Source organism: Acinonyx jubatus, chromosome C2, assembly GCF_027475565.1.
Source record: "Acinonyx jubatus isolate Ajub_Pintada_27869175 chromosome C2, VMU_Ajub_asm_v1.0, whole genome shotgun sequence".
NCBI classification, from domain to species: Eukaryota; Metazoa; Chordata; class Mammalia; order Carnivora; family Felidae; genus Acinonyx; species Acinonyx jubatus.
In genome coordinates this window covers 129,303,060-129,329,533 of record NC_069384.1, presented here as the reverse complement: position 1 = coordinate 129,329,533, position 26,474 = coordinate 129,303,060, and the positions used below count along the sequence as shown (strand labels likewise).

Sequence of the window (26,474 nt, the reverse complement as noted above, 5' to 3'; positions counted from 1 at the left end):
TCAATCCCATTGGATTCATCAGTCAGCTCAACAATTATCAACCCATGGTAAACCTTGTTTTATCTCTACTTCCAACTATTCACCTATGTTACTTTTAAGGGACTCCCATTCACCATATCTTTTCATCCATTAATTTTTCAGTAATATGTGAATTTGAACCTGTTCCTTGACATCTCTCTTTGGGTGTCCTTGAGGCATTTCAGATTCAGGATGTCCAAAACTGAACTCCTGGTTTCCCTCCCAAACCTCCTCCCTTCACAGCCTTCCCCATCTTTACATAAGAAAGGTAAGATCTAGGGAAGAACAAACCTTCCAGTTCAGTTATCAGTGCTCCTAAAGGCTTAGTGTGTGGTGGTTTAGGGGTGTCAGACAAGTGGCCTCATCATCTCCCACAGTGAGAAAGTAAAGCTCTCTAAGGACTGGGGAGTAATGCATGTGGTGACCCCCTGCCGTGTTCCTTCTAGTTCTCCCAGCTGCCTTTTTTCTTCTAGTTCTCTCCAAGCTCCCTCATCAAGTTTAGGGAGCATTCATGTATGCAGTGCCAGGCCTAGAGCAGACCCTGGTATAGTGGTCAGGATGGAGGGTGTGAAGCAGGGAGACAGCAATTGCTGCAATTTGAATCCCTGCTCATCATTACTAGTGTGCATCCTTGGACAAATTACCCAACCTCCTTGTACCTGAGATTTCTCATCGGAAAGTAGGGCCAATATTGGTTCCTACTTCACAGGGTTGTTGTGAGGTGATCTCATGTTGAGATCATGAATGTATGAAATGCACTTAGGATAGTTTGTGGCACATAGCATATACTCAATAAAATGTTAACAACTTATAATATGACTCTCAATATCCATGTGGTTGCTGCCTCTTGAAAAGCCACAAGTGAAGTATCTGAAGGTGCTGGCATGTGTTAGTCTGCTAAGTGATGTTTTATACCTAAGGGCATCTGTGGGCGAAGAAGCTGTGAAGATATTTATATAGTGTTTTTGTGGGTTTTTTTAAGCATGCAAAAAGAAGTGCCAGGTCTCTGGGAAAATATCAGGAAGTTGTTGAATATAAAAACCAGCCATTTTCCATCCTCCAACACTTAATTCCCTGTCACAGGTACTTCTTACTCCTGTTGGGAGACCACTCCACAGATGAAACTCACTGCTGGGGACATGGACAGCACTGGGTGTAAGCAGCTATTAGGTGGTGCCACTCAAAGTCTTTAGATTGTCAGCAGAATCACAAGAAACCAGTATTGACTTCCTTCCTAAGTAATTTCCATGCACATATGGAGAAAGGTTGCTATTCATATACGGATGGATGGATGGATGGATGGATGGATGGATGGATGGATGGCCCTTTGTGACTTCATGGGCTTCTGTCGCTTCAAAGAACTCCTGAAGCTTCTACCCTCACAGCAAGGGTAGAAGGGTAGAAATCCAAAAGGGTTTCTGTTGAGAAGAGTTTTCTTTACCACCATTAGCTGGATTTGATTCCAGGCCTGGCTCCAGAATGGTCCAGTTGGTCAGCTCTCAGCTCTGAGGGGAGTAAGTGACACACTATTGCTAAAGGATCGATCCTCTAACTCTAATAACACAGGCGAAGACAACGTGTCATGCCACGAAGGTGTTTTTCAACCTGAATGAATAGTTCTCCTGACCTTTATATATCAAGTAATCTCACTAGAATCCTTGGCTTCGCTACTTAGGTATGGTCCATAGACCAACAGCATGGAGATCACCTAGAAGCTTGTGAGAAATGCAGAATCTCTGCCCTCACCCCTCCTAACTTAGAATCTGCATTTTAATAAGTTCCCAGGAGAATCATATCCATATTAAAGTTTGAGAAGCACTGAATCTAAAGTATTTTACCTGGAGGGAGTTTGTTACCAGAGTATGAGTTGGGATCACCTTAATAAAAGCCAAATATAATATAAAAATATACCTATGTCTTTAAGGCCTCAATTTTTTATTCTTTTTTATTTACTTGTTTTCTATTTTATTAAGGAAGGTATAATTTATATCTAATAAAGATTATCTTTTTTAGTGTATAGTTCTATGAGTTTTGACAAATGTGTAACAATAAAATTCACTCTATTTACCATATAGCTCTATCAGTTTTGATAAGTGCATATAGCTATATAACCATCGTCACTGTCAAGATTATAGAAGTTTCTATAGAAGATTATAGAACCTCCAAATATTCCTTGTGCTTCTTCTTTGTAACCCATCTCTCCCATCATACCCTGCCCCTGTCAACCACTGATCTGTTTTCTGTCCCTATAGTTTTATCTTTTCCAGAATATCATGTAAGTGGGCTCATCACTTAGCATTATTGGTCCTAATTGTAAATGGATGGTAGTTGTGGATATGGATCTAAATCTGTGAACTAGATATGTTAGACATTTGTAGTAGTTTTTTTTTTCCCTTTGTTTCCCATAGAATTGTTACAAGGAGAGCCAGGTTTAGTGTATAGTTTCAGGCACCTCATGAGCATTTGTCCTAAAGGTTTGTGGACCCACTAAGCCTGCTTTTAGAGGGACTCACTACCCAGGAAATTCTGAAGATGAACTTCTGGTTTCCCTGTCAGGGACTCGTCAGGTTCTTACAGTGGCCAAGAGGTCTTACTGCCTGGAAACCATGGGCAGAGGGGTGGACTCTAACATCCTGCTCAGTGGGACAAAGTTCTAGGCATGGGACCCACCTTACTAAGACTCAGCCTGAGAACGGGCACCTATGGAGAAGGCCTAAAGGTCTCAGGGAGCTTCTGAGCCCATTTCTCCAGTTGGAAGTCAATGCCCTGAGAAACATCCGGGCCCTAAATTTTCTTAATGAGAGGGATGGGAGCTCTTTGTGGTGACCACAGCTCTGAATCACCTCTGCATTGATAATTAATGCACAGGCACAGGAAAAACAAAGTATCTGTCTGCATAGATGTGTGTTTTCTCTTTGGAAAATACAGTGACACATGTATCAGGCTTCTTGAAGTTGTCCGTAGCTCATTGATGTTCTGATCTTTTTTAAGGCCTTTTCTCCCTCTCTCTCTTTCATTTTGAGTAGTTTCTAATGCTATGTTTTCAACTTAACTCATCTTTTCCTCTGCAATGTGTGATCTGCTGTTAATCCCAATCAGTATATTTTTCATCTGAGATACTATAGTTTTCTTCTCTATAAGTTTGATTTGAGTCTCTTTTTAAAATATTTTTCACGTATTTGATTAACATGGTCAATATATTTTCTAGTTACTTGAACAAGTATAATATAGTTTCATTATTTTGGTGTTCTTACCTGCTAATGCTAATATGTGTCATTTCTGTGTCAATTGGTTGATTTTTCTCCTAATTATAGGTAATATTTTTCTACTGCCTGGTATTCCTGGTAATCTTTGCTTGAATGTCTGGCATTGTGAATTTTACTTTGTTGAGTGCTGGTTATTTTTGTATTTTTGTATTCCAACAAGTAGTCTCAAGCTTTGTTTTAGGATTCAGTTAAATGAGTAGGAAACAATTTGATACATTTGGGTCTTACTTCTGAGCTTTGTCATGTGGGACCCCTGGCAGCCTTCAAGCTATGGCTGATCATAGCCCATTACTGAGGCGAGACCCTTCTGTGTACTCTACCTAATGACCAGTGAGTTGTCGGGTTTCATAATAAATGACAACCTGGCAGGTATGAAGAGGCAGTCTTCATAAAAAGTTTCATAAAGCAGTTTCCTCTTTATAACTCTTTTGCATGGTTCTTTCCTTCACCTCAGTAATTTCCTCACGTCCATGCAACCCATTTCTATTTAACTGAATCATTAGGCTCCATTTGGGTATATAAAAGTTTATTTGGTTCACATATTTAGAAACTGTTCTTGTTTTACTTTTGTTTCTTAATTATGTAAAGTGGTTCCATGGGTCCAAAGTCAAATCCATAAAAAGGCATATTTAAAGAAGATAGCTTCTATCCTTGATCCTTTACCCTATTCTCTCCCTTCCACAAATGGGAATCATTAAAAAAAATGTATGGCTCATCCTTTCATTTAAAAAAGATATTCAAATAAAAGTATCATATTTCTCACTTCTTAAGAAATTGGCAACACATTATACACACTTTGGTCTGTTTCACCTGGCAATATATCCTCGGGATTACTTCACAGTAGTGTATAGCAATGGGGGCCATTCCTTTTCACAGCTTCCAAGATGTCCTTTGTGCGGAGGGACTGTTGTTTATTCACCCTTTCCCCAGATGGACATATGTGTTTTTCCAGGCTTTAGCTATTACAGGTAGTACTATAATGAATACCCTGTGCATTTACCTTTTTTGTTTTATTTCCAGTTTATCTTTGAGATAGATTTCTAGAGACGGAATTGCTTGATCAGAAAGTAAATGCATATATAGTTCTGGTAGGTATCACCGAATGCCATTTTGCATTCCAACCCAGCAGTGTATGCAAGTGCCTCTTCTCTGGTTTCTCCACAGAGTATGTTATCAAACTTTTGGATTTTATGTTTTCTACTATCTTCGTCTCTCTCTCTCTCTCTCTCTCTCTCTCTCTCTCTCTCTCTCCCTCTCTCTAGTAAACTTAGTCTTTTACCTTGTGACCTATTTTCTTTGCTTTTGGTATATTTTTTGGAATATAGGAAGTTGTATTTTCATCTCTGTCAGCAAACACACTTGAGAGTCAGGAACAGAAAATGTCTCTAAGTCTAGACTTGCAGTGGAAGAGAAGAAGCCACTTTTGGCCTCAGGGTTCAGCTGAGCTTTCCAACCCAGTTTACCAGAAATATTGTTTATTGAGAATCAAATGCTGTTGTTCACATGGGTTAATAAAAAGTGATACTTTGGCAGGGGGAGAGGGTTAGTGATTTTTGTGAATTACCTAAATGAGGTGAAACTCACGGTGCCCTAACATGTCGGAGGAATCACTTTTCCAGAAGTGTTGGTTTTGGTGTCACCGGTCCTAGCTGATGAACACCTAGAGTCGGTGTGGTGATGTGCGGCATCATGCCCATTGGGCATTGCTCTCCTGTAAGTAGGCAGTGAATAGATAGTCTTTGTTGAAGAGGACGGGAGGAAAGGTGGTTCCTGTGGAGCTGCCTAGTGTGTTTGGTGAGATGCACTCACGACTTACCTGTGTGAGCATGCCCGACACAGTGCATGCCACTTTGATACTCAGAACTGGTTTATGTATTTGTGGGTGTGCATCATAGAGGCCTGTCCTTGGCCGGATGGCACTAGATCCTGTGTTAGCTGCTGCAGCTGCAGAACCCTCTTTGAGTGCTGCAGGGCTGTGGAGAATTTTCTGGCAATTTCATTGTTGAACTCTCTTGTCCACTGTTTGAAAAGGTCTGGGCAAGGTTAGAGCACAGCTCTGGCCGAGTGCTGTGATGAGGGCTGAAGTCAACTATTTAGAGGCTGCAGAAGGCACAAGGAGGTTCTATAGTAACCCTGAGGTCAAACATAGTAATTGGTTCAGTTTCAGCTAGCTGCCTCAGAAGTTCTTGAAATTTTTCTTTCACTTTCAATCACAGGATGACCTTGACCGAAGAAGGTCAAACTGGAAATGAGAAGCCCATGACCTTTATTGTTCTTCTTGTTAACCTGATACATGGCTCATCATGCAGTAGCAATCGCTTGTAAAAGAAAATGGTGGTGGAGCGTTAAGCACTTGCTAAAATACTTCCAAGATGGAGTAGCATGAGGTTTATAATAGTATCAGCTCAGGTTCTAAACTGGACCAAAGCCATAGTAATGTTTATGTGAAGGGAAACTTGCTTTCAATGCCCAGAGGTGTGATAAGGAACGTGTGCTAAGCCAGACACCCGCTACCACAGGCGGCTCTCACCACACATCTGTGAGATGGCAAAACTCCCCATTTTATAAGTAAAGGAGTTGTATTTCAGGAGGTTAAGAAACCTCCCTACTGTCACACAGCTAGTAAGTGGCAAGGCTATGTTTAGAATAGAAGTATGATTAATTCCAGGGCGCTTGGGTGGCTCAGTCAGTTAAGCAGCCAGCTTTGGCTCAGGTCATGATCTCCCGGTTCACCATTTCGAACCCTGTGCCGGGAGCCGGGAGCCTGCTGCAGATTCTGTGTCTCCCCTCTCTCTGCCCCTCCCCTACTTGTGCTCTATCTATCTCTCTCTAAAAAATAAAACATTAAAAAATAATAATAATAAGCGCCTAGGTGGCCATCGGTTAAGCTTCCAACTTCAGCTCAGGTCATGATCTTACCATTCATGAGTTCATGCCCCACGTTGGGCTGAACTCGTTAGGCGCTGACAGCTCAGAGCCTAAAGCCTGTTTTGATTCTATGTCTTCCTCTTTTTGTCCCTCCCCTCTTGCACTCTGTCTCTGTCTCAAAAATAAATAAACATTAAAAAAAATTTTTTTAATTAAAAAATAAAAAAAGAAGTATGGGTAATTCCAAAACTAGTGCTGCTAACCACAGCCAGGGTCGGATGGTGCCAGTGAGAGCCAAGTGACACAAAAGCCCGGGTCCCTATCAAGAACCCTAAATGTTCTAAAGGAGCCTTTTCATTCCCACGAGCCTCCCATGTGCCTGGCATCATGTTCTGGAACCTACTTGTGCTCATTTTGTTGTCATAAGTACATGCAACCGCACCTTAAAGGTGAACAATCTGTGATTACAGAAAGGCCAACTGAGACACACAAGGCCAAAGCTAGCTTCCAGGCTCGGTCTGCCGCTCTCAAATCCTAGGTCCTGTTCCATGCCTTTCTCAGTTGGTGGGTATTTGGTCTCTATATTTTGACAGCATCTCATCGTCCCAGCCCAGGCTTCTCCTCTGTTAAATACATGTTTTTAATACAAAGAACTTGGCATTGCAGGATTTCCAAGTGCTTTATGAATAAAGCTCATTCTATCTCACTGATTGAAATAACCTTTCAGTGGAGAAATAGATGATGTTCTCTTCTTCGCTTTCCAAATCTCGTTGAAGAGGTGTTAGTTATGCCTCCAACATTCCCTTCCTTTAATAAGAGGTCAGTGTCAGGCAGCAGCACTTCCGAAGGAACTGCTGATTGAAACCAGCATTTCAATTGCAAAACAACAAACAAAAACTTGTAGGAAAGGAAGGCTTGGTGACCAGCAAATGAGGGCTTCTTGCCTATGGAGCAGTGGTTCCAAATTTACTTATTAGGTTTAAGAGAGCCTTTACAGAGCTGGTCAGACTTCATACTCAGCTGTGTCAAGGTCTACAATCAATCAATTGTGTTTTTCTTGAGAGTCTGTCATGTGAGGTGCTAAGTGCCTTGAGGTGCATAATGAGGGAGACACCTTACACCCTAGTTAAGAAGACTGGGCACCTGAAGTGTGATTCACAAGACCGAGGAGAATGTCAAGCGCCACCTGAGTGCAGCCAACACCCAGGGAGTTCAGAAGAGGGGTCCGTCTTTTCCAAAGGGATGGATAGGTCCATGCACTACTCACATGATGCCTTCTCACTCTCATGGACCCGTTAACGTCTCCTTGCCTGGCCCAGGAATTACTTATCTCCTTTCTGTGAAGGTGAAGCTCAGCCTCATAACTGCTAACCCACATGTCAGCCCATTTGTCTCTGGCCCTTAGGTCTCAGCAACTTTGGCTCAGGCCCTATGTCCTTGTCCTGTGGTAGTTCACAGCCCTTTCTGGGAGTTCTGAAAGTCCCTACAAGTTGTAAATATCTCATCTTCTGTCTCCCATGTCTCCATGCTGCACCATATTGGTCTAGACTGAAAATCTAACCTCTTTATCCATTTTCCCCAATACTCCTACTTAACCAAATCATTTGTGAGGGCACTAGACTTTTTTGAAAATTTGGAAGCCAGTGATAAAGGCATCGTGTCACAAAGGCTTAAGGTCACTTAGGCACCCCTGTTCTTAAAGAAGTGCTTGGTAGCCACCTGTTGTGGGTCTGCTCACTGGAAAGCAAGCTCTGAGATCGTTTTCCTGCAGAAGGTTTCCTGCACGGGGGCTGGCTCTCTGGGTCCACTCATGTTGGAGGATGGAAGGAAGGCAGACTGAGCAGAAGGAGAAGCTGGGTTGTGGTACTGTTCATCAAGATCTCGTTGGCCAGAGGGGATGTGCTAAAGCTGGAACGGCCCTGCAAAGTTGTCCAAGTTGGCTTGAGGGGACTAAGCTTGAGAGCCCTGTGCACACCAGTCACGGGCTGCAGGGCCACAGAAAGGGGTGTTCGCCCTGGCACAAGGGCAGCTCTCTAGAGGTCCATGGGCTGAGGGCTCCCTGCCATGCCCACTCGCCAAAGTTGGGGAATGAGACTTCAGTCCTAAAGGGGGATCTTGGGGTACAGCCCAAAGTCCGCTACACTCCCAGAGGTCTCCACCCCAGCTTCACTCCAGTTTTCCAGCATCTTTTGCTTTCATCCCTTTCTCAGGAGTAAAATAGAATGTTCTCATGCCAGGCACCTTGGCAATTCCTCTACTTCTTGGGCTTTTGCTCTTATCTGTGTCATCAGGATTTCATCTTCCCTGAAAAAGTCTTCTCTAGGTATTTTTTCAAAATACTGTGTGTGTGTGTGTGTGTGTGTGTGTGTGTGTGTGTGTGTGTATACACACCAACCGAAGCTTAACACATGTGCACCCAAATTCCAATTGTTCCATTTCGGTAACAACAGGGCGCATCATAGGTAAATCACTGTAATGTGCAGAGGTGGATTTTAGGATTTGAATGATCTAAATTTACAACTTAGCTCCCCTTCTTATGTTCTGGTTTTGGACAAGTCCCTTTGCCTCTTCAAGCCTTGGTTTTTTCACCTGCAAAATGGGGAAATAATGAGCATAAGTACTATATATCACTCTATTTAGTACTAAGTGGGCACCCAATAAATGCTAGATGGCTCTTTTCACATCTCTTTCTGGATCTTTCAACTGCCACCCAGTGGGCCCCTGACTTTATGAATTGGTATCTACTTGACTATGAAATGCATATTATTTTTTTCTCCACACAAAATTGAAATCCTGCTCCCAAGCAAACAGTCCTGAAGAGGGCCCTTTAACTGTTGTCAACTGCAAAACAGATGTCCAAGTCAGGGAGTGGGGACCAAAAATCAAATGTGTTACTTGTCTTTGATCACCATTAAGATCATGCCTGAATTGTAGTAAATTTGTACTTTCCCAGCTGGGGCAATAAGCATTATTTTGAAACAATTAAGCACATTTAGGATAAAGCTATAATAAATTCACACAGCTGTTCCTATAATATTTTGAAATATCTTCAATCTGTTTGATGCTGGAAACCCTAAACACCTCCACGTACTGCAGGTTAAGCAGGAAGTCTCATGTTATTGCTGTATTTGTTGAGCTTTGACTCTAATAGTTTTCAATTTGCCAAATTAGAAAAAGAAATCATGCAACCCGACCTTTACAATTCCCAGCCATGGAACAAGCTGTCACATCTGGGCTCCCAACCCACAGGACCTTAGGAAGAAGGCAGACTCCTTCTGACAGTACAGTATGAAGATATTGGCAAAGAAATAATTGAAACAAATGTTATTTTTGATTCTTGATAAGATGGCATAGAGTCAGGGAGTCGCAGCTGTCCTTCCCTAAGCCCCTCTGGGTGTGAGGGACACAGGCGACCATGTCACCCTTGTATATCCTGAGTGTGCAAACGGAATAGCCAGAAGCACCTCGGGTGGAGTCAGATACAGAATAATGGGCAAACCTTAGAAAAACTGGAAGAATACCAGAATCATAGTGTTTTCAATTCCATATGAAAGAGGTGTTTTCTGTGCACCTGTGCCCACAGAAACCGGCTGGGTGGACGTGGGAGCAGGTGTGCTCCTCGGTGAGGCTCAGGGTGGTCTCCTGCTGCTACGGTGCTGCCAAGGTTTCTGCAGCTCCACCAGAGCTCTCTGCACCCGACGACACACCAGCCTCAGGACACCTTGTAATCACACCCAGACTCCTACACATCTGCCCGCCTCCGTAAGAGCAAATAACTGCTCACTGGCGAGATCGGGATCTTCTTCATCTACCTCTTAACCTGAACCTCCTATTTCAGGATAGCCTCCCAGGTTACCTCAAGTTCCAAGAAATATGAACCAAACCCTCAGTAAGTAAGCGTTGCCTCTCGTTTGCCTTTGGTGGCTTTTGTTGAGCCCCTGTTGTTTGCAGAGAATAATGAAGAGAGAAATGGAAGACAATCTTTGCCTTTGAGAGACTGAAAATCTACTTTACTTAAAAATTTATTCTCTAACTCTATGTCAAAAAGGATTTGAAAATCAAATTACCAGTTGACGCATATGAATAGCATGCTTTGCTGATCATAGTTTACCTCTAATACCTGAGAGAAGTTTGTTTAATCCATTTTCACATCCTATGTACTATCATAATATACACATCACATCATGATATACTATATATACATATATATGTGTGTGTGTGTGTGTGTGTATATATATATATATATATATATATATATATATATAATATGAAGATCAGAGAGAGTGAAGAAGTCAATGTGTGACCATGGTTGCTATGGCTGAGTGTGTAATATGGCCCTGAGCTTCCAGAAAGTCAAGTCAAAAAGGGGAAATACAATACAATTCCTAGTTCTCATTATTAAGAACATGAATGTGGGTCCTCATGGAAGACAGGGCTCCTCACATGGTGTTTTATACATGGCATATTGAGTAAACTCATATCCTCAACAATCCTTCTGCAGGAAATGTAGATGTGCTTTTATAAAGGTGGCTTCTTTGGTAAAATAAAAAGCTGTTTTATGATTAACTAAGCCATGTAGTTTTCTAGGGGTCTAACTCCATTTAAAGGTTAAAGATTACCCAGAGAATTTACAGTCAATTGATTTTAATTAGAATTAAATGTTTGCTTCTCATTTTTTAAATTAAAAATATGTGACCCTTGAAGAAAGGATAAGAGCAAAACTGAAGGCAGATTTTAATTTAAATTCTCTGAGGAATAAATGACAGGGATGCCCTTGGCTGATTTGATGAGTATGTTTCCCTATTATCATGCGTTAATTAACTAATAGTGTTTTGACTTTCTATTTTTATGGTCATCTCCTAATCAAGGAGTGTTAAAGTATAGTCACTATCAGAGATGTTCTAAGGCAAGCAGGACACAGAAAAACATCCACTCATAACTTAATGTGGAGCCTCATCAGACTCTGGTTAGGGGTTCTGCTCGGTTGGTTTGCCCATACACAGGCAGTAGAATCTTACCATAACCGCCAGGAATATCTTAATATACTAAAATATGCAGGGATTTCTTAACTCAGATCTCTTTAAAAACATCTCAGGGATTGTTCAGTATGATCAGCTTTATCCTCTGGCATGTAAACAGCTTATTAACACAGAATATAAGAACAAATTCTGATGGTTAAATGAAAGAGTGCAGAGGATGAGGGAGAATGAGCACAATAAATCTCCATCTTCTCTAAGAATTGGGGATTACCCTTTTACAGTGTGACTCTTCCAGTCTGGGCTTCATTTTTCTCCTCTTTGTATGATACACATTTTGCTGGTAGTCTTCTGCCTACTCTGTTCTGGACTATGCTATCTACTCTTTGTATCAGGGCCCTTTTACAGTTTGCAAAAGTTATTTATACTTGCACCTGGGGATTCTCAAGATTCAATTTAAGTGTTGTCATTGTTGTCTGTCTTTTATATATAACTCATGCACCTTCTAAAGCATTCTGTAAAATGCCAAGTACTACTTAATTCCCCCAGTATGCTCTGTTTGCTTGGCATATAGCTCTCTTTAATACAGGACTCCTGTTCTCTGCATGAATATTCTACCTGCCATGGTATTGGGAAAAACATATTAAAATTCATTGGAAGAGACTCTTTCCCACTTGAGTCTTTCAGAAAACCAAAGTAACACAAGTTGGGGCCCTGAAATTGAAGTTGTTATTTAGTCTATTTTAAAAAGGAGGAGGGGGAGGAGGAAGAGGAGGCAGAGAAAGAGGAGGCGGTGGAGAAGGAGAAGGAAAAAGAGAAGAAGAAGAAGAAGAAGAAGAAGGAGGAGGAGGAGGAGGAGGAGGAGGAGGAGGAGGAGGAGGAGAAAGAAAGAAAGAAAGAAAGAAAGAAAGAAAGAAAGAAAGAAAGAAAGAAAGAAAGAAAGAAAGAGAAAAGGAAGAAAAGAAAGAAGGAGAAGGAGGAAGAAGGAGAAGAATGAGAAAAAAGGAGAAGGAGAAGGAGAAGAAAAAAATCATTGGCATGAAAAGAATCATTTCCTAGTTGAGACCAGGCTAATGTGGATCTGCTGCTATCAGAGGCATGGACGCCTTGACACTCCTCCCCCTGCTCACAGTAGCTCAAGAAGGTGTTCTCATTAAACAGAATTCCCAGACAATGACATTTCATTCCCCCCCAAATCACACCAAGATTCTTCATAGACTGGTACATTCAGATACAAGAAAAATGCTTTCTAATATTGTTTTTTTGTGACACTAAATCTACTCATTATCTGTGATAATGAGTAATGAGTAAGTTAACTTAGGGGGTGAGTCATTTGCCAGACAGCCTGAAGAACATTACAGAGAAAACTCCCCTCATGTTCAGAAATGTGAGGGTGGAACATTGAAATCTGAAAGGCAGATATGATTGTATGATTTCCTTGTTGCATTTTGTCAATAGAAAAAAGATACTGAGGGGTGCCTGGGTGGCTCAGTTGGTTTAATGTCCAGCTTGGGCTTAGGTCATGATCTCATGGTTCTTGAGTTCAAGCCCCATGTTGGGCTCTGTGCTGACAGCTCAAAGCCTGGAGCCTGCTTCACATTCTGTGTCTCCCTCTCTCTCTCTGCCCCTCCCCCACTCATGCTCTGTCTCTCTCTCTCTCAAAAATAAACATTAAAAAATTATTTTTTAAAAAAGAAAAAAGATACTGAGATGATTTGACAGGACTCTTTGATTCATTGCTGATTTCTCAGCACAAAGATCAGGTGTTCAATAAACAACTAGTGGATGAATGAGTGGATGAATGAATGAAATATAAGGACATTACAAAAATGAATTCCTTCCTTAACTGCATCCTTAAATCTGCAAAAGATTGCTCATAAATCTCTGATAACCCCCTGGGTGGATCGTGAATGGGCTTAAGGTAAATGGGCTATAGGGGCAATTTTCAGATATGCATAGGTTGATTTTCTCTGGATGGTGTGTAGGGCTGCAGTGAGATTCAGTTTTCATGTGAGGCCTGACATGAAGTGTTTCGAGAAGACAGTGGGGTCTTCAAGGTGAATTCTCAGGTCTAGGTGGGGAGAGATTTTGTAGACAGCATCACCGATGAATGATTTCACTGTTACCTTCTAGAGATTTCATTTTATTTTTTAAATCTCTTGCATCTCAGAGGTTTCTTGTTGTTGTTTGTTTCTAATTTAAAGAAATTTCCTTCTTACATGACCAAGATACTTTCAAACTTAGAAGTGAAAAGCAATGGCAGAAGCCCTGGCATTCATACCTTCTGAGTGTCAGCCACAGTGGGATGTGTTTCTTGGCTGTTTCTGAAAATCAATAGAAGAAAGTGCAGTGTGTATCTATACGGAAAAATGACGACTACAGGGACAGACAGGAATTACATAACGACACACTGGGGCATCTCAAGCTATTTGCATCATCCAAACTCTGCTCTGAAATGAGCTTTGGAGCTGCTGTTGCCGTGCCATTGTGCAGCCAGCATTTGCTTCTAGCCCCTCAGCATGAGCACCACCCACCTCTTCAGCCGTGGTTAGGGAGCAAGAGATATCCACTGGCCCTGTTATTTCTTCCCTCCCATGGGCTCCACAGTGGATCAGTGTGGTTCCTGGGATCCCTCATCCTTCGTTTACGTGTGTCCACAACTGTATCAGTCCTTTGGGTTTGGAAGCCTGGGACTCTCAAATCTCCTCTGTGACTCACCAGCTCTGTAGCTCTCTCACAAACTGCCTGAGCTTTCTGAGCCTCCTTCTGCTCCAGAGAACGGGAAAGATAATGTTGCCTACTGTCATTTGTTTATTATGAACCTTGAATTAAATGCAGTAAAGCATACAGAAACACGCCGTTGTACTCCATGGTGTTGGCTGAATATTGATGAGTGAATAATGTTTAGGAAAATGGATGATTATGCAAGAGCAGAAGTATTAACGAGCTAAGGCAGTAGATTTGCCACTTGGAGGGACAATCTTTGAAGGGTATAGTTCTTGAAAACATTTGGTGTGTGCAAATCAGTAAAGTCTAGTGGTAAACATCCTGGAGAAGGTGAGGATTTAGCAAAAGTTGTAAACCACTGGCTGGTGTGTTAGAGAGCTATACTGGCTAATTCAATATAAGACCACAAAGACTAGAGATATTTTAAACTTTTTTTATTAAAGAACCGATTGGCTTAACTTATCTTAGGAAAATATTAGAAACTATCATAAATATCAGGTAGGTAAGAGAAGCTCAGAAAGTAACCAGACTATGGTCACCCAAGAACTTATGAGTTTTGTCCATAAAATTGTAATCACCCAAGGGAAAGTACCTAAAGCCAAAATGAGGAGGAAGAGTTGGTTGAGGATGTGTCATTGCCTTGAGATATTAGAAGCTCGGTTCTTGGAGTCAGGGAGACCCAGATACAAATTCTGACTTTGTGCCACTAAACAAGTATACGCCCTTGAGCTAGTTGCATTAGGTCTTTGAGATTAGTTTTATCATCTGTAGACAAGAGACAAGACAAAGGAAGTATTTACAGTCCTCACTTTGTTATAGACAAAGCAAGAAATCTGAAATGTTTCCTGTCACTGTTGCCATATGCAATCTTGCTGTTTTAAACCAGCACAAACTAAAGGATTTCAGGAATGTGTGTGACCAGGACTTGTACAACCAGGTGTTTCCTCCTACAATGACTGTAGTGCAAAGTTCTGGGTGCACTCCTGTCTCCCACGTTGTCATCTGAATCAAGTAGCATTTCAACATTGTGCTTTTACTAAAAATAAATGAAATGACAGTTTTTCCCACTCATCTGAAAGGTTTTCAAATCAGGATACATTTACTTTTTAGTCCATTCTATAGAGAACTTAGTGTCAGCTGCCAATCCAACAAAGCTGGCATTTATTCTTTCAATGACATAGAATTCTCTTCATCTAACCATACCTGGAGTTCTGGTTGTGAATCTCCAGATTCATCTCCAGAAACCTCTCATTGCTTTCTTCCATTTTCTCCATAGAAGAAACTGTGTGTGTGTGTGTGTGTGTGTGTGTGTGTGTGTGTGTGTGTGTGTGTGTGTGTTCCATTAAGGAAGTTAAGTTAGAGAATACCATAACCACCATCTCAGGTCACTCTACATCCTATCTATCCTTTTAGAGCATAAACAACAATAGATGGAGGTGGAAGCTCATGGAACCATTTACAAGATACTGGATTTTTCTTGTGCTCTGATGTTCCAAATAAGGATCAGGTAGTTTGACCCATACCTGATTCAATAACAAAATTGCACAACAAATCTTACAGGAAAATCTTTCGTGCTTAGAGAATGTTGTGTCTTGGAAAAGAATCCTGCCTAGCCTTTCTCAGCTTGTCTATCAGTTGGGGCCCTATTAAGAGAAAGAAACCACACCAATTACTTTAATGGAGAGAATTTAATATAGCATTGTTATCCAAGTATTAGGGCAATTAAAAAGACAAAAAGGGGGCGCCTGGGTGGCGCAGTCGGTTGAGCGTCCGACTTCAGCCAGGTCACGATCTCGCGGTCCGTGAGTTCGGGCCCCACGTCAGGCTCTGGGCTGATGGCTCAGAGCCTGGAGCCTGTTTCCGATTCTGTGTCTCCCTCTCTCTCTGCCCCTCCCCCGTTCATACTCTGTCTCTCTCTGTCCCAAAAATAAATAAACATTGAAAAAAAAATTAAAAAAAAAAAGACAAAAAGATGCTGGTATATCATGGAGCAGCAAATGTGGGGAGCAGCTACCACGTAGACCTGGAGAATAAAAGGAAGAGGCTGGGACCATGAAGACTCAGAGGCTCAGAGGAGGGGCCCACGGACCAGGGTGCAGACCCCTGAGGAGGAGCCATTGCTGGGCCATGTTGGTGTCTCTGAACTTGAGGAGAGGTTCCATGGAATGGTACCCAGATTTTGGAGGACAGGGTGCCAGCCGCTGGTGCTGGTGTCTCTGAATAGAACCAGTGAGGCTGGGTCTGCGAGGAATAGAGACACCGTACACTGAAGTGAGCTGCTGCTGGCCAGAAGACAGAAGATGTGCTGTCACCAGGGCATCTGATAGAACTGGAGGTCAAATCCCTTTTTTCTGCTCCAGCTTTCCCATTTTCCTCCAGAACCTTCTATTAATGGAGCCTAATAAGGGGCAGTGGGCAAGACAAAAAGGTCCACAGAGTCTGGGGCCCAACATCAGAAGAATGAGTCCAGAAGAGTGGGTGGAGCCAAGGCAATAGGTTAATAAACTGGCACCACTTGCCAGCCCATCACGCCTCAGAGGCATTCTTGAAACAGACAGTGTTCATGTGCTCCTTGCTTTGCCACGAACCTTCAGCAATTCCTTCAACATCTTTGGTGCGACAGAGCCTTGACATTAAGTGGTCCTGGGACAGGCTCCCTCAACTTCCATGTTTCTATTTCTTTTAAGTCATTAACACAAAACATTTTTATGGCTGTCTATGTGGTATGTAAAGATAACTCTCCGCTGTTGGTTTTTCTTTTGTTCACCAGGTAGATGTAGTTTTGCGGTTGTTATACAGTTTAAACAGCTTGATTTCTTGAAAAAGAGAAGAAACATTATGCCTCTCTGACTTTTCTACTCAAATAGAACTTTTTAATGCAAATGAAAGCGTGATTCAAGCATAAAAACAACCTAATTGCTAATCATATTTTTAATGATCCCTTATTAGAGCAAAACTTAAAGTGAATACAAGCATATTAGAAGCCTTTCTCATGTATCCTTAGTCTGTACCTATCACTCATAAAGCTAACCTTGCATGTCCCTCCAGGATTGAGAGAAACACACACTTTTACTCACGTTGAACCTGTTTCCTAAATGCAAACAACAGCCTCAACAGGTGACAAAGTTCTTAAGACCTGCACTGAATCTTGTCTTTTTTATTATGTTTTGAAAAGGAGACTATTCATTTACTAGTTTCCCTAAGGCTCCAAGCCTGAGCTTTTGTGTGCGAGCACACACGTGTGTGTGCCTGTGTGTGTGTACCAGTAACTTCATGTCTCGCTTTCCTTAGGCAGAAACTAAGAGAGGGAAAATCTAGGTGTGCCAGCATCAAACACTGCCTGGCTTGGATCAGAGAGGTGAAAAATGTTTCTGTCAACCTCAGCTTGTGAATTTTTAAAGCTAGCATTTGTACTTCCCTTGATTTACAAGGACTGATGGCAAAGAAATCATCCCACAGGAAGAATTAGATATAAAAACGTCCCAGTTCCCAAACATACATCAATAATCCTAGCTTTGCCGCAACATAATGCTTCAGAAAACATTTCTGTGGAACATTGGAAAGTTGTAGAGGAGCCTTAAAATGGTTTAATTCCAAAGGACTTTAACACAGGGCCTTTGGGCAATAGTTCCCATTTTGTCCTCACCCAGCATGGAAAGCAACAAGGTGTGGCTTCAATCCTGCCAGCTGCAGGGTGTGGGCACCTTCAGGACTGAAATTAAGGTGGGCACTTGCCACTTAAACCTTGCACAGTGTCAGCAGCACCAGGCACTATGTGAATGAAGGAAACGGCGGACTCTGTGTGACCGACATCATTACTAAGTTTTGGAGATGAAGCAAATCAAATACAATCTGATCTCCGGATCAGGATTCCTGCAAGAGTAGAAGAAATAAGCATGGGTTTGAGTCAAGCGTCTGGTTCCAGTGCTGGTGTGGGCCAAGCTGAATTGGGTGGGTGACACAGTAGTAACGGAAGGAGCCAGCTCACGACTTTTATCACCTTGTATGTAACATTTGCAGAAGGCATTCTTGGCTCCAAATGGTAATGCTCACAGCCCTTCTCACTGCTTACTAATGCTTCTGCCTGTTGTTTCTGGAAGCTGGCTTTGTCAACTAAGTTCTGTTCCTCACAGTGTGGTCCCAGACCAGCACAGTTGCCCAGAAGCCCATTAGAAATGCAGGTTGTCAGGCCCCATCCGGACTCATTGAATCCGAACAAGCTCCTCAGGTGAATCCTGTGCTCATGAAGATTAGCAATGCACATCCAAACTGTCCTCCCCAGTATGTCTGACTTGCCCCACACCACACATTTCCAGGTATTTCCCACAACATTCCACTTCTGAGTTTTTTCCATCTTTATTGAGATATATTTACGTAACGTTACGTCAGCTTAAGGTGTACAACGCGATGGTTTGCTATATGTATGTTTTGTGGTGTGATTGCCACGACAGGCTTCATTTATACGTCCATCACCTCTCACAGTTACCATAAAAATATAAAACGAGTCACTAATCTGTGTGCCATCTTATGCAGAAGCCCTGCTAATCTCTGTGTCATTCCAATCTTCGTCCATATGCTGCCAAAATAAGCACTTTGCTTCCATCTGAAGCCCATTTCCTGCTTTCTTCCCATTCCCTAAATGCCACATAAATTCTTCACTGGCCTTCACCTTACCCTGACTTTCCCTCTGTCTCTTTTCCCATTAGATAAAATAATAAAGATGGAAGGCAGAAAGGGAGGGAGGAAAGAGAAGGAAAAAAATGAAAAAAGGAAGGTAGGAAGGAAGAAAAAGTGGAAAGGGATGTAGGGAAGGAGAAAAGGGGACCTCATTTACAGTCATGCCATAGTATGGTTGGGGTTCATGAGATCTATTTCAAACACATACACATATACACATAAATACAGTTGGTCTTTAAGCAATGCAGGAGTTGGGGCGCCAACCCCCCACACAATTGAAAATCTGCATATGATGTTGACTCCCCAAGAGTTAACTAAGAGCCTACAGTCAAGGGAAGCTTTACCAATAACATCAACAGTCGATTAATACATATTTTGTATGCTGTAAGTGTTATATACTGTATTTTACAATAAAGGAGGCTAGAGAAAAGAAAATGTCATTAAGAAAAATCATAAGGAAGAGAAAATACATTTGCAGTACTATACTGTAAAATATCCGCATGTAAGTGGACCACACAAACTGTTCAAACCCATGTTGTTCAGACATCAACTCTGTATCCCATCCAGTGTTCCCACTTTATTTTTTTTAAGTTTATTTATTTTGAGAGAGAGAGAGAGGGAATGGGGAAGGGGTAAAGAGGGGGAGAGAGAGAGTCCCAAGCAGGCTCTGCACTGTCAGCATAGAGCCTGACACAGGGCTCAAACTCACAAACCATGACATCATGACCTGAGCCAAAATCAAAAGCCAGATGCTTAACCAACTGAGCCACCCAGGCATTCCTCACTGTTTCCACTTTATTTTTTATTTATTTATTTATTTTTTGTTTCCACTTTAAAATGAAGCAGTTACTTTCATACACTGTTGAAGTGAATGTTAATTGGTGCGGTAATTGGGAGGCAATTTGGCAATGTCTATTCAAATTTTTTAAATGGCATTCTCTTTGATCTGGCAATTTCAGAATTTATCCTACAGAAATACTTGCATACATGCACAAAAATGTATGTATCTGTTGAAGGGTTGTTTTAATAGCAAAGAAGCTATAAATAGCCTAAAGGAATCAATAAGAGCTGTTTTGAAAAATCAACATGTATCTCTGCAGCGGAATACTATCCTGGCATTGACGATGAAAAGAATTAATGAAGATCTGTGTGTGCTTATGTGATGAGCTCTCTATATTATCAACTGAGAAAATGTACAGAACAATAGGGATGCTATGATCCCATCTGCATGTTATTTTTTAGTGCATGTGTGTGTATGTGTATTCATGAAACAGTTAATAACTTTATTTACATCCAATGGAATATTCTACAGCCATTAAAAATACTATTTTGGCAGAATTTTAAGTAATTTGGGACATTTTTATGATATAGTGCTAGGTAACAAGGATAAGATATTGGTGTCAAGGTTTTTCACCCTCACCTTTCTCAAGTATTTCCCAAGGTTATTAAATATTAAATAGCCTAAAAATATCGTTACTTTATCTATAATAGTTTATTCTTGGGTTTTAGGCTTTCAGTTTTTTTCAACTCATGTATATAAGGTAAATATTTTTTTACCTAATGGTGTTTTCAAACATTTCAAACAATTTAACTTTCCTAAGATAAGTGTCTTGCAATTACTGGTTTATAGGATATGACCTTTTATTATAATTACTGGTTCATAGAATGTGACTCCTGATATTTATTGCCAAATTGGTTTTTATGATCCACAAAGATTTTTAATGTAATATCTTCAATTCTTGGTAATGTGATTGGTTATTAAAAGTCACCATTTATTCAACAAATTTTAACAGATTTCTTTTTTTTTTTATGTTTATTTATTTTTGAGAGAGAGAGAGAGAGAGAGGGAGAGAGAGAGAGAGAAACAGAATCCGAAGCAGGCTTCAGGCTCTGAGCTGTCAGCACCTAGCCCAATGCGGGGCTCAAACCCAGGAACATGAGATCATGACCTGAGCCGAAATCAGATGCTTAAAGGAATGCCTGAGCCACCCAGGCACCCCATTATTCAACAAATTTTTATTTTAATTTCTTTAATGTTTATTTATTTTGAGAGAGAGAGAGAGACAGAGTGTGAACAGGGGAGGGACAGAAAGAGGGAGACACGGAATCTGAAGCAGGCTCCAGGCCCTGAGCCATCAGCACAGTGCCTGATGCAGGACTCGAACTCATGAACCTCAAGATCATGACCTGACCTGAAGCCAGACACTTAACTGACTGAGCCACCCAGGAGCCCCTCAACAAATTTTAAAACTTGGGATAAAATAGTTGTTAATGCCTTCTGTGTGCCAAGATCTCTTAAAAGCACTACGCACACCATTACAAATAATACATGATTCCTACCTTTGCTACTTAAAGCGTGATCCTGGGCCAGCATGCTTAAATACTTCATTACACTCTGATGGGATTCATAGAATTGAGTCATAGAATATGATAGAATAGTCTTAGAGTACCATGGAACACAGCATGCCTACAGTATAATTGTGATAAGAATAAGAAAGGGACTAGATTCTTACACTTCCCTTTGACTCTTCCACTCCCACATTCTGACTAAAGAGTGGTGTTAGTTTGTGATAGGGAAAAGCTCTTCTTGCTGTGATCAGAGTTAAACCATTACCTGCATTTGACTATAACAAGGAAGTAGAAAAGAAATTCACCCTAGTTTGTCTTGTCAAGGTTTGGCACCATTTATATATTTCACAGATTCAGAAGGTGATAAGCCTCCTTCAAGGATACATACTTTCATCCTGAATCGATAACCAAACCTGACCTTCTAACACCATTTCTCCCTGGCTGCTCAGAATAGAAAAATGGTTATCTAGCCTTCAGAGCATTTGTCCTAACCTCCAAAAAAAAAAAAAAATCTCCAAGGAAATAGAACAGCCCAGCCTCCACAAATAGCACTTGCTACTCTCTTGATATTCCCTAGGTCAAGCAATTCTAAATTGAAACATTATAATTAGGTTGATTAAAAGAAGCTGCCAATGTTTCGCTGCTCTTTAACCTGTGAAAGTGGCAATTTCATATGGTTCAACTAAAACCTGCAATTTAATTCTTCCTGTGTCTTCCCAAGTGTATCCCAAGACAACCCATATATTAGACCTAATTGAAACTTTATTTCACACCAAGTGGTTTTTGCAGAAACAAAGAAAAGAAGACAAAATTATTAACATGGGCTTATGCTTGGTTGTCACTTCCCAGTCAGATCATCAGTAAGGTAAAATTAGAATACAATATTTCCTGAAATGAAGGAAAAAACGATTTCCTGCTTAGTCAAAAAAGAGATTTCTAGCAAACCCAGCAAACTACCAAACAAACTGTAATTCATAATCTTCAGCCTGAGCAAGGCTGGAGTCTTCCTCTTGAAACAAACATGATGCTGAGAAGGTGTTATGAATACAAGATTATTACCAACCCAAATCTGTGCACCAGGTCTCCAGGGAGAAGGAAAGGGAAGAGGGGAGAGAGAGAAAGAGAGTGCTTTAGTCTGAAACTGATGGAGGTCCCTTTCCTATGACTCTTATCAGATTTAAACTCATGTTGTAAAAAAGCAAATTTAGTAATTCTGCAGAGGGTGCTGGTATGCGAAATGACGTCTCAGAGCTTGGTAAACTGGCCTGATTGCATAAAAGCCTCAGAACTCTGTCAAAAGAGAATTCGTAGCTTTAAATGCTTTTTGGAGTCTTGCTATTCAAAGTGTGATCCAGAGTTCCAGTCATTGCTTCTCAAACTCTCAAGTGCCTACAAATGACTTGGGGTTTTGTTTCATGGTGGGAAGGGTGCTTTCTTGTTTTTGTTGTTTTTTTTTTTCCTTTTTGGTTCAAAAACTTTTGTTCTTTATTAAGAGTATAAACCATTTCCTAGAAATTCTTGACTTCGGCTAGTGTGAATGAATATGTGAAGGAACTGTGATCTTTTCTCTTTTTCTTTTCTTTTTTTTTTTTTTTCTGTCACCATGATAAGTATACTCTTTAGTCCCCCTCACCTATTTCACCCATCCCCCTGCCCTCCTCCCCTCTGGTAACCATCAGTTTGTTCTCTATAGTTAAGAGTCTGTTTCTTGGGGCGCCTGGCTGGCTCAGTCAGATGAGCATGTGACTCTTGATCTCAGGGTCCTGACTTCAAGCCCTATGTTGGGTGTAGAGATTAGCTAAATAAAAACTTAAAAAAAATCTGTTTCTTGGTTTGTCTCCCTCTCTTTTTCTCTTTTTTCCTTTGCTCCTTTATTTTGTTTCTTATATTCCACATATGAGTGAAATCATATGGTATTTGTCTTTCTCTGACTGGCTTATTTTGCTTAGCATTATATTTTCTAGATCCATCCATGTTGTTGCAAACAGCAAGACTTCATTCTTTTTTCTGACTGAATAATATTTCATTATATATATAATATATATAATTATGGATAAATATGGATATATATGTACATATATTTACATACCACATCTTTATCCATCCATCGATGGATACTTGAGCTGTTCCATTACTTTGGCTATTTAAATAATGCTGCAATAAACTTAGGGATGCATGTATCCCTTTGAATTAGCGTTTTTGTATTTTGGGGGTAAATACCCAGTAGTGCAATTACTGGATCATAGGGTAGTTCTATTTTCAATTTTTTGAAGAACCTCCATACTGTTTTCCACAGTGGCTGCACCAATTTGCATTCCCACCAACAATGCACAGGGTTCCTTTTTCTCCAAATCCTTGACAACACTTGTTGTTTCTTGTGTTTTTTTTTTTATTGTGGCCATTTTGACAGGTGTGAGGTGATAGCTTATTGTAGCTTTGATTTGCATTTCCCTGATGATGAGTGATGTTGAGCATCTTTTCATGTGTCTGTCCGTCATCTGTACGTCTTCTCTAGAGAAATGTCTGTTCGTGTTTTCTGCCCATTTTTTAATTGGATAATTTGTTTTTGGGTGTTGAGTTGTATAACTTCTTTATATATTTTGGATACTAACCCTTTTATCGGATATGTCATTTGCAAATTTCTTCTTCCGTTCAGTACCTTGTCTTTTATTTTTATTTTTTTAATTTTCTTAATGTTTATTTATCCTTGAGAGAGAGAGACAGAGCATGAGCAGGGGAGGGGCAGAGAGAAAGGGAGGCAAAGAATCCAAGGCAGGCTCCAGGCTCTGAGCTATCAGCACAGAGCCCAAAGCGGGCTCAAACTCACAAACTGCAAGATCATGACCTGACCTGAAGTCAGATGCTTAACCAACCCAGGTGCCCCTGTTTGTTTTTAAGTTTGTTTCTTTGTTTGTTTGTTTGTTTGTTTAGACAGGGATAGAGAGAATCTCAAACAGGCTCTGCGGGACTTGATCTCATGAACTTCTAACACCATGTTGAATAAAAGTAGTGAAAGTGGACATCCTTGTCTTATTCCTGACCTTAGGGGAAAAGGTCTCCATTTTTCCTCACTGAGTATGATGTTTGCTGTGGGGTTTTCGTATATGGTCTTTATTATGTTGAGGTATGTCCCCTACAACCCTACTTTGTTGAGAGTTTTTATCATGAATGGATGTTGTACTTTGTCAAATGCTTGGTTTTTATCCTTTCTCTTATTGATATGATATATCATGTTGATTCATTTGCAAATATTAAACCACCCTTGTATCCCAGGAATAAATCCCACTTGATCATGGTGAATGATTTTTTAAAATGTATTGTTGCATTCATTTTGCTAGTATTTTGCAACTATTTTTATCAGATATATTGGCCTATAGTTCTCTCTTTTGTGTGGTGTCTTTATCTGATTTTGGTATCAGGGTAATGCTGACCTCATAAAATGATTTTGGAAGTTTTCCATCCTCTTCTATATTTTGAAAGAATTTGAGAACAGGTAGTAACTCTTGTTTAAATGTTTAGTAGAACTCACCTAAAGCTGTCTGGTCCTGGACTTCAGTTTGCTTGGGGTCTTTGTTATTACTGATTCAATTTCGTTGCTGGTAATTGGTCTGTTCAAACTTTGTATTTCTTCCTGCTTCAGTTTAAGGAGGTTATATATTTCAAGGAATTTATCCATTTCTTCTAGGTTATCCAGTTTGTTGGCATATAATTTTTCATAATATTCTCTTACAATTATTTGTATTTCTGTGGTGTCAGTTTTCTTTGTCCTCTTTCATTAGTGATTTTGTTTATTTGAGTTCTCTCTTTTTTTGTTTTGTTGTTGTTGTTGTTGTTGTTATTGACTCTAGCTAGAGATTTATCAATTTTGTTGATCTTTTCAAAGAACCAGCTCCTGTCTTCATTGATCTGTTCTATTGTCTTTTTAGTGTCGTATCATGTATTTCTGCTCTAATCTTTATTATTCCTTTCCTTCTGCTGTTTTTTGGGGTTTTGTTTGTTCTTCTTTTTCTAGCTCCTTTAGGTGTAAGGTTAGGTTGTTTATTAGAGATTTTTCTTGCTTCTTGAGATAGACCTGTATTGCTATAAACTTCCCTCTTAGAACCACTTTTGCTGCATCTCAAAGGTTTTGGATCCACTGTGATCTTGTTAAATGCGGATTCTGATTGAGCAGGTCTGGGGTGGGATCTAAGATTCTGCATTTCTAACCAGCAGTTCAGAGATGTGATGCTGCAGGCAGGACCCCGTTTTGGATGGTGAGGTTTCAGTAAAGCAACCTCCTGATGGCCTTTGCTCCTTTTTTTTTTTTTAATTTTTAACGTTTTATTTATTCTTGAGAGAGAGATGGAACATGAGCAGGGGAGGGGCAGAGCAAGAGAGGGACACGGAATCCGAAGCAAGGCTCCAGGCTCTGAGCTATCAGCACAGAGCCCGACACAGGGCTCGAACCCACAAACCATGAGACCATGACCTGAGCCAAAGTTGGACACTTTACCGACTGAGCCACCCAGGTGCCCCAACTCCTTTTTTTTTTTTTTTTAAATCAACAGTCTCATCTTTCAGGTCTCATACTGAGCTCAGCTGAGTCAGGAGGCTCAGCTCCCCTTCAGTGTCCTTGCTCTTTCCTCATTCAAATCTTCCTACCTATAAAACGGGGTTAACAAACCCATGCCGAGAGTCCATGGAGGCAGAATCATAGACTTTCCCAATAGGATGAAATTTGGAGATTATCTGATCCAGCCCTTCCCCCTGCCACCCCCACCCCGGCCTGTGCCTGAAGGCCCCTACCTGACAGGAGAGTTTGACCTCTCCTGTCCCACTGGACTCCTGGAAGCCCTGCACGATATGGGCCTCTTGCAGATACTTTCAAACAAGTGAAAGGAGCTAAAACGTCCATTTCTCAAAACCACTCGGCAAACGTCACCTTAATGAGGGATCTTCTCCTTTGGCTTCAGGACAGGAGACAATTAGGAAACCCAGTGTTTCCAAGTGAAAGGCATTAGGAGGTTTCTGCCTGTCCTGCCCGCTCCCCACAGCATGTGAAAGCCCAGCTCAATTTTCATTTGTCCCAACCTGTCGAGAGCAGCTGTCAGCTTCGATTATTGTTTTGCAAACTCATTTCAGCCTTTTAATGCAATTCATGGGAGAATGAGGTATTGATTCCCCATTCTCAGTTGTTTTTCCTAAGGCTGGCACCACATTGGCCTTCCTGGTGTCTCTCTGTCTCCTCCCTCCCTCTCTCCCCATTGCTCTGGAATGCATGTCACATTCCTGGTAAGCGTGCTGTGATAAACCCCTCCATAGTCATCGAAGGAGAGGTATAAAAAGGCAATGTATGAACATGTTTGAGAGACAAAGTGATGAAAATCATCATTTTTTGTTTATGGAGAAATGTTTTAATTTAGACATAAAATGATACAATTCTAATGTAACTATGCCTCAGGGGTCAGGACTGGAAAGGAGTGTTCTCATTTAAGGAGTCTGCTCTCTTTTGTTCTTTGAATTGCTGTAGCACCATTTTAAAAGTCCAGCAGGTCCTCTTGGCACTGAGAGTCCCGATGACAATTTAGCCAGTAAATTTCACACCATGTGTGGG

At 40.9% G+C, this 26,474-nt stretch overlaps 1 protein-coding gene and 1 non-coding gene across 15 annotated transcripts in view; one reads left to right on the top strand and one right to left on the bottom strand.

Annotated features, from left to right (window-relative positions):
- The window catches only part of NEK11 (NIMA related kinase 11), a 272,598-nt gene that overhangs the window by 223,416 nt on the left and 22,708 nt on the right, over positions 1-26,474 (top strand). The gene's annotated exons all lie outside the window — the stretch shown is intronic.
- On the bottom strand, positions 18,345-18,447 carry LOC113600082 (U6 spliceosomal RNA). Its single transcript, XR_003421048.1, has one exon. It is a non-coding gene; the product is annotated as a U6 spliceosomal RNA (small nuclear RNA).